Source organism: Ranitomeya variabilis, chromosome 2 (genome assembly GCF_051348905.1).
Source record: "Ranitomeya variabilis isolate aRanVar5 chromosome 2, aRanVar5.hap1, whole genome shotgun sequence".
Classification (NCBI taxonomy): Eukaryota; Metazoa; Chordata; class Amphibia; order Anura; family Dendrobatidae; genus Ranitomeya; species Ranitomeya variabilis.
Genome location: NC_135233.1, coordinates 407,914,879 through 407,928,707, shown reverse-complemented (window position 1 = coordinate 407,928,707; position 13,829 = coordinate 407,914,879). Strand labels below are relative to the sequence as shown.

The 13,829-nt window shown below is 46.0% G+C and overlaps 1 protein-coding gene across 2 annotated transcripts in view; it reads left to right on the top strand.

Annotated features, from left to right (window-relative positions):
• DIAPH2 (diaphanous related formin 2) overlaps window positions 1-13,829 on the top strand; it is a 1,729,654-nt gene that overhangs the window by 1,256,950 nt on the left and 458,875 nt on the right. The window lies entirely within an intron of this gene.

Sequence of the window (13,829 nt, the reverse complement as noted above, 5' to 3'; positions counted from 1 at the left end):
ATCGTCCTTGGCCTAGGATAGTTCAGTTTCGAATATAAGGGCCACTTTGATGTCAGCTATAGGGCCCCTCTGTAAGTACATCAGTGTCCAGGATTATGAGAATATAGAAGGATGTAAGATTGACACATATCTCCTGGTTCACAGCACTTTCTGAGGCTGAGCACATCCTCTGGGTCTTTTGGGAAGCAAAAAGTCTATCTAAGTCCATAAAAGAGGTTCATAAAGCGTGAAGTAAGTAGATTTATCAAGTGTCTGGGATCGGGAATATCATAAAGATTAGTGTCATAAAGAGGAAGAAGTGATTGAAGCTGAGCTGATTAATACGAGCGCAGCTCCTCTAATGTTCTCATCTGCGGAGGAGGTAACGCTGATCTGAGACGGCCAGAGCCGCACGGACCACTGTCCCCAGTGTGTACATGTAGCGCTCCGTCGTCTCATTGCCCGGCGGCACACAAAGCGTTTGGTGAACTATTATTAGACTTTCACTAATTAATCGTTTGGTCTGAGGATTGATGATTCCTGAAGTAACCATAGACAGCAGAAAATTGAGTAGTTCTTCTTGGTGCCTATGCACAGAGCTGTTTGAGTGTATGGGGCGATCTCAGGAGGCCAATCCTCACACAACTGACGCCGGCTGTAATATACATTGAGCCTCTCCCTGTAAGCAGTGACTGCAGCTCAGCGCCGACCGCTGCTGTCAATCGCTGGCAGTGATATACAAATGCAGCAGCTCCAATCCCCCCACTGGGCCTGCTGACGGACCCCATAGCTGCAGCCTTGGTATCCTGTGTAGCGTAGCCTTGGGCAGGGCGTCATCAGAGAACCTCACCAACAGTATACTGCAAACTGAGTGATGGCAGAGCAAAGGACCAGCAGCTTCACGTTCCCTGTAATATTAAAATTTGAATCATCACCAATTACCCAGTTTAAAGGGAACCTGTCACCCCCCCAGGCGTTTTTAACTAAAAGAGCCACCTTGTGCAGCAGTAATGCTGCATTCTGACAAGGTGGCTCTTTTAGTTCTGTGTGCTGCAATTGCCGAAATAATCAGTTTTGTTATTTGTCCAAAATACCTTGTCTTCAGTCAAGGAGGCAGGCCTTTCCCCCCTGCTGCAGACGCCACACAGCCGTCACTCACATCTTTTGGCGCTGGGCGCCGCCTCCTCACCGCTGTTTTGAAATGATGCGGCGCCTGCGCTCTTTTCTCCTGTCTTGGGCAGGCGCAGTGAGCGCTGCCCGTCCGTCCTCTGTGCGTACGTACGCCCTGCCTGTGAATCCCAGCCCCGCAGTGTCTTATGATTTATTCATACTACGGGGCTGGGATTCCTGGGCATGCGCATTGCGTGTCTAAGCCTCTCACCCTCTCCCACCGCCTGCTACAGCGTGCGCATCCTCAGGTGATCCCTCCTCCGTGCAATCGCCTGGAACCTTGCCAAATCCTCACAGCTGGTGTGTGTGTGTGTAGCAGGCGGTGGGAGAGGGTGAGAGGCTTAAGGCCCCGTCTCACTAAGCGATTTACCAACGATCACGACCAGCGATACGACCTGGCCGTGATCGTTGGTAAGTCGCTGTGTGGTCGCTGGGGAGCTGTCACACAGACCGCTCTCCCCAGCGACCAACGATCAGGGGAACGACTTCGGCATCGTTGAAACTGTCTTCAACGATGCCGAAGTCCCCCTGCAGCACCCGGGTAACCAGGGTAAACATCGGGTTACTAAGCGCAGGGCCGCGCTTAGTAACCCGATGTTTACCCTGGTTACCAAAAAAAACAAACAGTACATACTCGCCTTTCGGTGTCCAGGTCCCTTGCTGTCTGCTTCCTGCTCTCACTGAGCCGCCGTACTGTGAGAGCAGAGCGCAGCGGTGACGTCACTGCTGTGCTCTCACTTCTCACTGTACGGCCGGCAGTCAGTGAGAGCAGGAAGCAGACGGCAAGGGACACCGAAAGGCGAGTATGTACTGTTTGTTTTTTTTGGTAACCAGGGTAAACATCGGATTACTAAGCGCGGCCCTGCGCTTAGTAACCCGATGTTTACCCTGGTTACCAGTGAAGACATCGCTGGATCGGTGTCACACACACCGATTCAGCGATGTCAGCGGGGCCTCAACGACCAAAAAAAGGTCCAGGCCATTCTGACACGACCAGCGATCTCGCAGCAGGGGCCTGATCGCTGGTACGTGTCACACATAGCGAGATCGCTATGGAGGTCGCTGTTGCGTCACAAAACTTGTGACTCAGCAGCGATCTCGCTAGCGATCTCGCTATGTGAGACGGGGCCTTTAGACACACAATGTGCATGCCCAGGAATCCCAGCCCCGTAGTATGAATAAATCATAAGACACTGCGGGGCTGGGATTCACAGGCAGGGCATACGTACGCACAGAGGACAGACGGGCAGCGCTCACTGCGCCTGCCCAAGGCAGGAGAAAAGAGCGCAGGCGCCGCATCATTTCAAAACAGCGGTGAGGAGGCGGCAGCGCCCAGCGCCAAAAGATGTGAGTGACGGCTGTGTGGCGTCTGCAGCAGGGGGGAAAGGCCGGCCTCCTTGACTGAAGACAAGGTATTTAGGACAAATAACAAAACTGATTATTTCGGCAATTGCAGCACCCAGAACTAAAAGAGCCACCTTGTCAGAATGCAGCATTACTGCTGCACAAGGTGGCTCTTTTAGTTAAAAACGCCTGGGGGGGGTGACAGGTTCCCTTTAAAAATAAAAAATCAATATTTGCCGAATCTGTAGAAGTCCTTTCAATCAACGTGTAAAAGGAATTGACCCCTGAGGTCAGCGCCATTAGGAGAAAGAATATCCAATACTCTAGAATTGGTGTATTTCAAGTTACCAGTTAATTCCTGCCATACAATGAATATGCTTCAATGGTTTCTCTTTAAAGTGTGAACAAAGCCTAAAAATTGTCTGCATCATAGTCAGCGATCTCAAAGATTGTAAGAAGAGTTGACTTGTAGACGAGTTCATAGTAATTAGTGATGAGTGAGCGCGCTCGTTAGTCGGGTGTTCTCCGAGTATCTTGGGCGTGCTCGCAGATTATGTTAGTGCCCTCACAGCTGCAGTGGCTGTTAGACAACCTGAATACATGCAGGATTTGCCTGTTTGTTAAGGAATCCCCACATGTACTCAGGTTGTCTAACAGCCACAAATCCTGCAGCTGCAGGGACACAAACATAATCTACGAGCATGCCCAAGATACTCGGAGAACACCCGACTAAGGCTACTTTCACACTAGCATCGTACTCGGCCCGTCGCAGTGCGTTGGGCTGACGTACCGACGCTAGCGTTGTTTGCGCTGCACAACGGGTGCAGCGGATGCTGTTTTTCCACGCATCCGCTGCCCCATTGTGAGGTGCGGGGAGGTGGGGGCGGAGTTCCGGCCGCGCATGCGCGGTCGGAAATGGCGGACCGTGGCACAAAAAAAGTAACATGTAACTTTTTTTGCTGCCGGCGGTCCGCCAAAACACGACACAACCGTCGCACGACGGTTGCAACGTGTGTGCATACGTCGCAATGCGTCGCCAATGTAAATCTATGGGGAAAAAACGCATCCTGCAGACAACTTTGCAGGATGCGTTTTTTCGCCAAAACGACGCATTGCGACATATGCAAAAAACCGCTAGTGTGAAAGTAGCCTAAGGAGCGCACTCACTCATCACTAATAGTAACCAGTTCCACCTGCATTGCTAAAGCTACTTTGTAAGATGGAATTGATACTTTGTTGCAGGGTTTTCTCCCACTTTGATACATGAGATTCAACATTTTCTGCATTTTTATGTTTGCTTCACTGCTGGAAGGCAGAAATATTTGTATCGTTCTCACAACAGCTAGAAAATCGATGGGAAATTCCACCTTCACTTCTCGTCTTCCCTTGGTTCCAGTTTACTTTGGGTGATATTGCAGAGGTTGTAGTAAATGTACAGAATCCACGTCTACTACAACTTCCAGCCTTATCTGTCGGAGATTAAGTGATTCTCCATGAACTTTCCTGAGTATAAAACTCTTACAAAATTGTTCAACTTCCACGCGACTTTCTGGAGATAAAAAAAAAAATCATTTATGGATTGAAAACAGATGGTGTTTGAGATGCTTCTACGATTTGCATATCGTGTGCTAAAAACATGTTCAAATTGTGGAAATATGTTCACTAAGCCGAGAAAGCGATCATATTAATAGGAGGCGCGGCGGGATGGTTAGCTAGAAATAAGACGTTAGGTGGAAATAAACCGTCGTCACCTCTCTCGAACTGTAGAAGGAGGTGAAGTCTGATTGCTGCACAATCTGGAGGAAATGCAGAAGGGTCTGGGAAACTGCGGCATCTTTAATATTGGACCATTTCCACTTTTTCCATATGATTCATTGAACACGCTTTTTATTTCTTAAATTAATAGTATGGTTAAAGGAGTCAATATAAAATATGGACAAAAACTCATCGTGGAATTCTTGATGATTTTTCTTACTGAAAATGCTCTTATCAACACCGATAAACTGATATAATTCTGTACGATGTATCCTGCAGTCGTTACTCTCATTGTGTACAATGTATCCGGCAGTCGTTACTCTCATCATTGTGTACGATGTATCCGGCAATCGTTACTCTCATCATTGTGTACGATGTATCCAACAGTCGTTACTCTCATCATTGTGTACGATGTATCTGGCAGTCGTTACTCTCATCATTGTGTACAATGTATCCGGCAGTCGTTACTCTCATCATTGTGTACGATGTATCCGGCAATCGTTACTCTCATCATTGTGTACGATGTATCCAACAGTCGTTACTCTCATCATTGTGTACGATGTATCCAGCAGTCGTTACTCTCATCATTGTGTACGATGTATCCAACAGTCGTTACTCTCATCATTGTGTACGATGTATCCGGCAATCGTTACTCTCATCATTGTGTACGATGTATCCGGCAGTCGTTACTCTCATCATTGTGTACGATGTATCCGGCAGTCGTCACCCTCATCATTGTGTACGATGTATCCGGCAGTCGTTACTCTCATCATTGTGTACGATGTATCCGGCAGTCGTTACTCTCATCATTGTGTACGATGTATCCGGCAGTCGTTACTCTCATCATTGTGTACGATGTATCCGGCAGTCGTTACTCTCATCATTGTGTACGATGTATCCGACAGTCGTTACCCTCATCATTGTGTACGATGTATCCGGCAGTCGTTACTCTCATCATTGTGTACGATGTATCCAACAGTCGTTACTCTCATCATTGTGTACGATGTATCCGGCAGTCGTCACCCTCATCATTGTGTACGATGTATCCGGCAGTCGTTACTCTCATCATTGTGTACGATGTATCCGGCAGTCGTTACTCTCATCATTGTGTACGATGTATCCGGCAGTCGTTACTCTCATCATTGTGTACGATGTATCCGGCAGTCGTTACTCTCATCATTGTGTACGATGTATCCGACAGTCGTTACCCTCATCATTGTGTACGATGTATCCGGCAGTCGTTACTCTCATCATTGTGTACGATGTATCCGGCAGTCGTTACTCTCATCATTGTGTACGATGTATCCAACAGTCGTTACTCTCATCATTGTGTACGATGTATCCGGCAGTCGTCACCCTCATCATTGTGTACGATGTATCCGGCAGTCGTTACTCTCATCATTGTGTACGATGTATCCGGCAGTCGTTACTCTCATCATTGTGTACGATGTATCCAACAGTCGTTACTCTCATCATTGTGTACGATGTATCCGGCAGTCGTTACTCTCATCATTGTGTACGATGTATCCGGCAGTCGTTACTCTCATCATTGTGTACGATGTATCCGGCAGTCGTCACTCTCATCGTGTACGATGTATCCGACAGTCATTACTCTCATCATTGTGTACGATGTATCCAGCAGTCGTTACTCTCATCATTGTGTACGATGTATCCAGCAGTCGTTACTCTCATCATTGTGTATGATGTATCCGGCAGTCGTTACTCTCATCATTGTGTACGATGTATCCAGCAGTCGTTACTCTCATCATTGTGTACGATGTATCCGACAGTCGTTACCCTCATCATTGTGTACGATGTATCCGGCAGTCGTTACTCTCATCGTGTACGATGTATCCAGCAGTCGTTACTCTCATCATTGTGTACGATGTATCCAGCAGTCGTTACTCTCATCATTGTGTACGATGTATCCGGCAGTCGTTACTCTCATCATTGTGTACGATGTATCCAGCAGTCGTTACTCTCATCATCGTGTACGATGTATCCGGCAATCGTTACTCTCATCATTGTGTACGATGTATCCAGCAGTCGTTACTCTCATCATTGTGTACGATGTATCCGGCAGTCGTTACCCTCATCATTGTGTACGATGTATCCGGCAGTCATTACTCTCATCATTGTGTACGATGTATCCGGCAGTCATTACTCTCATCATTGTGTATGATGTATCCGACAGTCATTACTCTCATCATTGTGTACGATGTATCCGGCAATCGTTACTCTCATCATCGTGTATGATGTATCTGGCAGTCGTCACTCTCATCATTGTGTATGATGTATCTGGCAGTCGTTACTATCATCATTGTGTACGATGTATCCGGCAGTCGTTACTCTCATCATTGTGTATGATGTATCCGACAGTCGTTACTCTCATCATTGTGTACGATGTATCTGGCAGTCGTTACTCTCATCATTGTGTACGATGTATCCGACAGTCGTTACTCTCATCATTGTGTACGATGTATCCAGTAGTCATTACCCTCATCATTGTGTACGATGTATCCGGCAGTCGTTACTCTCATCATTGTGTATGATGTATCCGGCAGTCGTTACTCTCATCATTGTGTACGATGTATCCGACAGTCGTTACTCTCATCATTGTGTACGATGTATCCAGTAGTCATTACCCTCATCATTGTGTACGATGTATCCAGTAGTCATTACCCTCATCATTGTGTACGATGTATCCGGCAGTCATTACCCTCATCATTGTGTACGATGTATCCAGTAGTCATTACCCTCATCATTGTGTACGATGTATCCGGCAGTCGTTACTCTCATCATTGTGTACGATGTATCCAGCAGTCGTCACTCTCATCGTGTACGATGTATCCGGCAGTCGTTACTCTCATCATTGTGTACGATGTATCCGGCAGTCGTCACTCTCATCGTGTACGATGTATCCGGCAGTCGTCACTCTCATCGTGTACGATGTATCCGGCAGTCGTTACTCTCATCATTGTGTACGATGTATCCGGCAGTCGTTACTCTCATCATCGTGTACGATGTATCCGACAGTCGTTACTCTCATCATTGTGTACGATGTATCCGGCAGTCGTTACTCTCATCATTGTGTACGATGTATCCGGCAGTCGTTACTCTCATCATTGTGTACGATGTATCCGGCAGTCGTCACTCTCATCGTGTACGATGTATCCGGCAGTCGTCACTCTCATCGTGTACGATGTATCCGGCAGTCGTTACTCTCATCATTGTGTACGATGTATCCGGCAGTCGTTACTCTCATCATTGTGTACGATGTATCCGGCAGTCGTTACTCTCATCATTGTGTACGATGTATCCGGCAGTCGTCACTCTCATCGTGTACGATGTATCCAGCAGTCGTTACTCTCATCATTGTGTATGATGTATCTGGCAGTCGTTACTCTCATCATTGTGTATGATGTATCCGGCAGTCATTACTCTCATCATTGTGTACGATGTATCTGGCAGTCGTTACTCTCATCATCGTGTACGATGTATCCGGCAGTCGTTACTCTCATCATCGTGTACGATGTATCCGGCAGTCGTTACCCTCATCATTGTGTACGATGTATCCGGCAGTCGTCACTCTCATCGTGTACGATGTATCCGACAGTCATTACTCTCATCATTGTGTACGATGTATCCGGCAGTCATTACTCTCATCATTGTGTACGATGTATCTGGCAGTCGTTACTCTCATCATTGTGTATGATGTATCTGGCAGTCGTTACTCTCATCATTGTGTACGATGTATCCGACAGTCGTTACTCTCATCATTGTGTACGATGTATCCAGCAGTCGTCACTCTCATCGTGTACGAAGTATCCGGCAGTCGTCACTCTCATCATTGTGTACGATGTATCCAGCAGTCGTCACTCTCATCGTGTACGATGTATCCGGCAGTCGTTACTCTCATCATTGTGTACGATGTATCCGGCAGTTGTTACTCTCATCATTGTGTACGATGTATCCAGCAGTCGTCACTCTCATCGTGTACGATGTATCCGGCAGTCGTTACCCTCATCATTGTGTACGATGTATCCGGCAGTCATTACTCTCATCATTGTGTATGATGTATCCAGCAGTCGTCACTCTCATCGTGTACGATGTATCCGGCAGTCGTTACCCTCATCATTGTGTACGATGTATCCGGCAGTCATTACTCTCATCATTGTGTATGATGTATCCGACAGTCGTTACTCTCATTATTGTGTATGATGTATCCGGCAGTCGTTACTCTCATCATCGTGTACGATGTATCCAACAGTCGTTACTCTCATCATTGTGTACGATGTATCCAGTAGTCATTACCCTCATCATTGTGTACGATGTATCCAGTAGTCATTACCCTCATCATTGTGTACGATGTATCCGGCAGTCGTTACTCTCATCATTGTGTACGATGTATCCAGCAGTCGTTACTCTCATCATTGTGTACGATGTATCCAGTAGTCATTACCCTCATCATTGTGTACGATGTATCCAGTAGTCATTACCCTCATCATTGTGTACGATGTATCCGGCAGTCGTCACTCTCATCGTGTACGATGTATCCGGCAGTCGTTACTCTCATCATTGTGTACGATGTATCCGGCAGTCGTCACTCTCATCGTGTACGATGTATCCGGCAGTCGTTACTCTCATCATTGTGTACGATGTATCCGGCAGTCGTCACTCTCATCGTGTACGATGTATCCGGCAGTCGTCACTCTCATCATTGTGTACGATGTATCCGGCAGTCGTCACTCTCATCATTGTGTACGATGTATCTGGCAGTCGTCACTCTCATCATTGTGTACGATGTATCTGGCAGTCGTTACTCTCATCATTGTGTACGATGTATCCGACAGTCGTTACTCTCATCATTGTGTACGATGTATCCGGCAGTCGTCACTCTCATCGTGTACGATGTATCCGGCAGTCGTTACTCTCATCATTGTGTACGATGTATCCAGTAGTCATTACCCTCATCATTGTGTACGATGTATCCGGCAGTCGTCACTCTCATCATTGTGTACGATGTATCTGGCAGTCGTCACTCTCATCATTGTGTACGATGTATCCGGCAGTCGTCACTCTCATCATTGTGTACGATGTATCTGGCAGTCGTCACTCTCATCATTGTGTACGATGTATCCAGCAGTCGTCACTCTCATCGTGTACGATGTATCCGGCAGTCGTTACTCTCATCATTGTGTACGATGTATCCAGCAGTCGTCACTCTCATCGTGTACGATGTATCCGGCAGTCGTTACTCTCATCATTGTGTACGATGTATCCGACAGTCATTACTCTCATCATTGTGTACGATGTATCCGGCAGTCATTACTCTCATCATTGTGTACGATGTATCCGGCAGTCATTACTCTCATCATTGTGTACGATGTATCCAGTAGTCATTACCCTCATCATTGTGTACGATGTATCCAGTAGTCATTACCCTCATCATTGTGTACGATGTATCCAGTAGTCATTACCCTCATCATTGTGTACGATGTATCCAGTAGTCATTACCCTCATCATTGTGTACGATGTATCCGGCAGTCGTTACTCTCATCATTGTGTACGATGTATCCGGCAGTCATTACTCTCATCATTGTGTACGATGTATCCGGCAGTCATTACTCTCATCATTGTGTATGATGTATCCGGCAATCATTACTCTCATCATTGTGTACGATGTATCTGGCAGTCGTTACTCTCATCATTGTGTATGATGTATCTGGCAGTCGTTACTCTCATCATTGTGTATGATGTATCCGACAGTCATTACTCTCATCATTGTGTACGATGTATCCGGCAGTCATTACTCTCATCATTGTGTACGATGTATCTGGCAGTCGTTACTCTCATCATTGTGTACGATGTATCCAGCAGTCGTCACTCTCATCGTGTACGATGTATCCGGCAGTCGTTACTCTCATCATTGTGTACGATGTATCCGGCAGTCGTTACTCTCATCATTGTGTACGATGTATCCGGCAGTCATTACTCTCATCATTGTGTACGATGTATCCAGTAGTCATTACCCTCATCATTGTGTACGATGTATCCGGCAGTCGTTACTCTCATCATTGTGTACGATGTATCCAGTAGTCATTACCCTCATCATTGTGTACGATGTATCCAGTAGTCATTACCCTCATCATTGTGTACGATGTATCCGGCAGTCATTACTCTCATCATTGTGTACGATGTATCCGGCAGTCATTACTCTCATCATTGTGTATGATGTATCCGGCAATCATTACTCTCATCATTGTGTACGATGTATCTGGCAGTCGTTACTCTCATCATTGTGTATGATGTATCTGGCAGTCGTTACTCTCATCATTGTGTATGATGTATCCGACAGTCATTACTCTCATCATTGTGTACGATGTATCCGGCAGTCATTACTCTCATCATTGTGTACGATGTATCTGGCAGTCGTTACTCTCATCATTGTGTACGATGTATCCAGCAGTCGTCACTCTCATCGTGTACGATGTATCCGGCAGTCGTTACTCTCATCATTGTGTACGATGTATCCGGCAGTCGTCACTCTCATCGTGTACGATGTATCCGGCAGTCGTTACTCTCATCATCGTGTACGATGTATCCGGCAGTCGTTACTCTCATCATTGTGTACGATGTATCCGGCAGTCATTACTCTCATCATTGTGTACGATGTATCTGGCAGTCATTACTCTCATCATTGTGTACGATGTATCCAGCAGTCGTTACTCTCATCATTGTGTACGATGTATCCAGTAGTCATTACTCTCATCATTGTGTATGATGTATCTGGCAGTCGTTACTCTCATCATTGTGTATGATGTATCCGACAGTCATTACTCTCATCATTGTGTACGATGTATCCGGCAGTCATTACTCTCATCATTGTGTATGATGTATCCGGCAGTCATTACTCTCATCATTGTGTACGATGTATCTGGCAGTCGTTACTCTCATCATTGTGTACGATGTATCCAGCAGTCGTCACTCTCATCGTGTACAATGTATCCGGCAGTCGTTACTCTCATCATTGTGTACGATGTATCCGGCAGTCATTACTCTCATCATTGTGTACGATGTATCCGGCAGTCGTTACTCTCATCATTGTGTACGATGTATCCGGCAGTCATTACTCTCATCATTGTGTACGATGTATCTGGCAGTCATTACTCTCATCATTGTGTACGATGTATCCAGCAGTCGTCACTCTCATCGTGTACGATGTATCCAGCAGTCGTTACTCTCATCATTGTGTACGATGTATCCAGTAGTCATTACCCTCATCATTGTGTACGATGTATCCAGTAGTCATTACCCTCATCATTGTGTACGATGTATCCGGCAGTCATTACCCTCATCATTGTGTACGATGTATCCGGCAGTCGTTACTCTCATCATTGTGTACGATGTATCCGGCAGTCATTACCCTCATCATTGTGTACGATGTATCCAGTAGTCATTACCCTCATCATTGTGTACGATGTATCCGGCAGTCGTCACTCTCATCATTGTGTACGATGTATCCGGCAGTCGTTACTCTCATCATTGTGTACGATGTATCCGGCAGTCGTTACTCTCATCATTGTGTACGATGTATCCAGCAGTCGTTACTCTCATCATTGTGTACGATGTATCCAGTAGTCATTACCCTCATCATTGTGTACGATGTATCCAGTAGTCATTACTCTCATCATTGTGTATGATGTATCCGGCAGTCATTACTCTCATCATTGTGTACGATGTATCTGGCAGTCATTACTCTCATCATTGTGTACGATGTATCCAGCAGTCGTCACTCTCATCGTGTACGATGTATCCGGCAGTCGTTACTCTCATCATTGTGTACGATGTATCCAGCAGTCGTTACTCTCATCATTGTGTACGATGTATCCAGTAGTCATTACCCTCATCATTGTGTACGATGTATCCGGCAGTCATTACCCTCATCATTGTGTACGATGTATCCGGCAGTCGTTACTCTCATCATTGTGTACGATGTATCCGACAGTCGTTACTCTCATCATTGTGTACGATGTATCCAGTAGTCATTACCCTCATCATTGTGTACGATGTATCCAGTAGTCATTACCCTCATCATTGTGTACGATGTATCCGGCAGTCGTTACTCTCATCATTGTGTACGATGTATCCAGCAGTCGTCACTCTCATCGTGTACGATGTATCCGGCAGTCGTCACTCTCATCGTGTACGATGTATCCGGCAGTCGTTACTCTCATCATTGTGTACGATGTATCCGACAGTCATTACTCTCATCATTGTGTACGATGTATCCGGCAGTCATTACTCTCATCATTGTGTACGATGTATCTGGCAGTCGTTACTCTCATCATTGTGTATGATGTATCCGACAGTCATTACTCTCATCATTGTGTACGATGTATCCGGCAGTCATTACTCTCATCATTGTGTACGATGTATCTGGCAGTCGTTACTCTCATCATTGTGTATGATGTATCTGGCAGTCGTTACTCTCATCATTGTGTATGATGTATCCGACAGTCATTACTCTCATCATTGTGTACGATGTATCCAGCAGTCGTCACTCTCATCATTGTGTATGATGTATCCGACAGTCATTACTCTCATCATTGTGTACGATGTATCCGGCAGTCGTTACTCTCATCATTGTGTATGATGTATCCGACAGTCATTACTCTCATCATTGTGTACGATGTATCCAGCAGTCGTCACTCTCATCGTGTACGATGTATCCGGCAGTCGTTACTCTCATCATTGTGTACGATGTATCCAGCAGTCGTCACTCTCATCATCGTGTACGATGTATCCGGCAGTCGTCACTCTCATCATTGTGTACGATGTATCCGACAGTCGTTACTCTCATCATTGTGTACGATGTATCCGGCAGTCGTTACTCTCATCATTGTGTACGATGTATCCGGCAGTCGTTACTCTCATCATTGTGTACGATGTATCCGGCAGTCGTCACTCTCATCGTGTACGATGTATCCGGCAGTCGTTACTCTCATCATTGTGTACGATGTATCCGACAGTCGTTACTCTCATCATTGTGTACGATGTATCCGGCAGTCGTTACTCTCATCATTGTGTACGATGTATCCGGCAGTCGTTACTCTCATCATTGTGTACGATGTATCCGACAGTCGTTACTCTCATCATTGTGTATGATGTATCTGGCAGTCGTTACTCTCATCATTGTGTACGATGTATCCGGCAGTCGTTACTCTCATCATTGTGTACGATGTATCCAGCAGTCATTACTCTCATCATCGTGTACGATGTATCCGGCAGTCGTCACTCTCATCGTGTACGATGTATCCGGCAGTCGTTACTCTCATCATTGTGTACGATGTATCCGGCAGTCATTACTCTCATCATCGTGTACGATGTATCCGGCAGTCGTTACTCTCATCATTGTGTACGATGTATCCGACAGTCATTACTCTCATCATCGTGTACGATGTATCCGACAGTCGTTACTCTCATCATTGTGTACGATGTATCCGACAGTCATTACTCTCATCATCGTGTACGATGTATCCGGCAGTCGTTACTCTCATCATTGTGTACGATGTATCCGA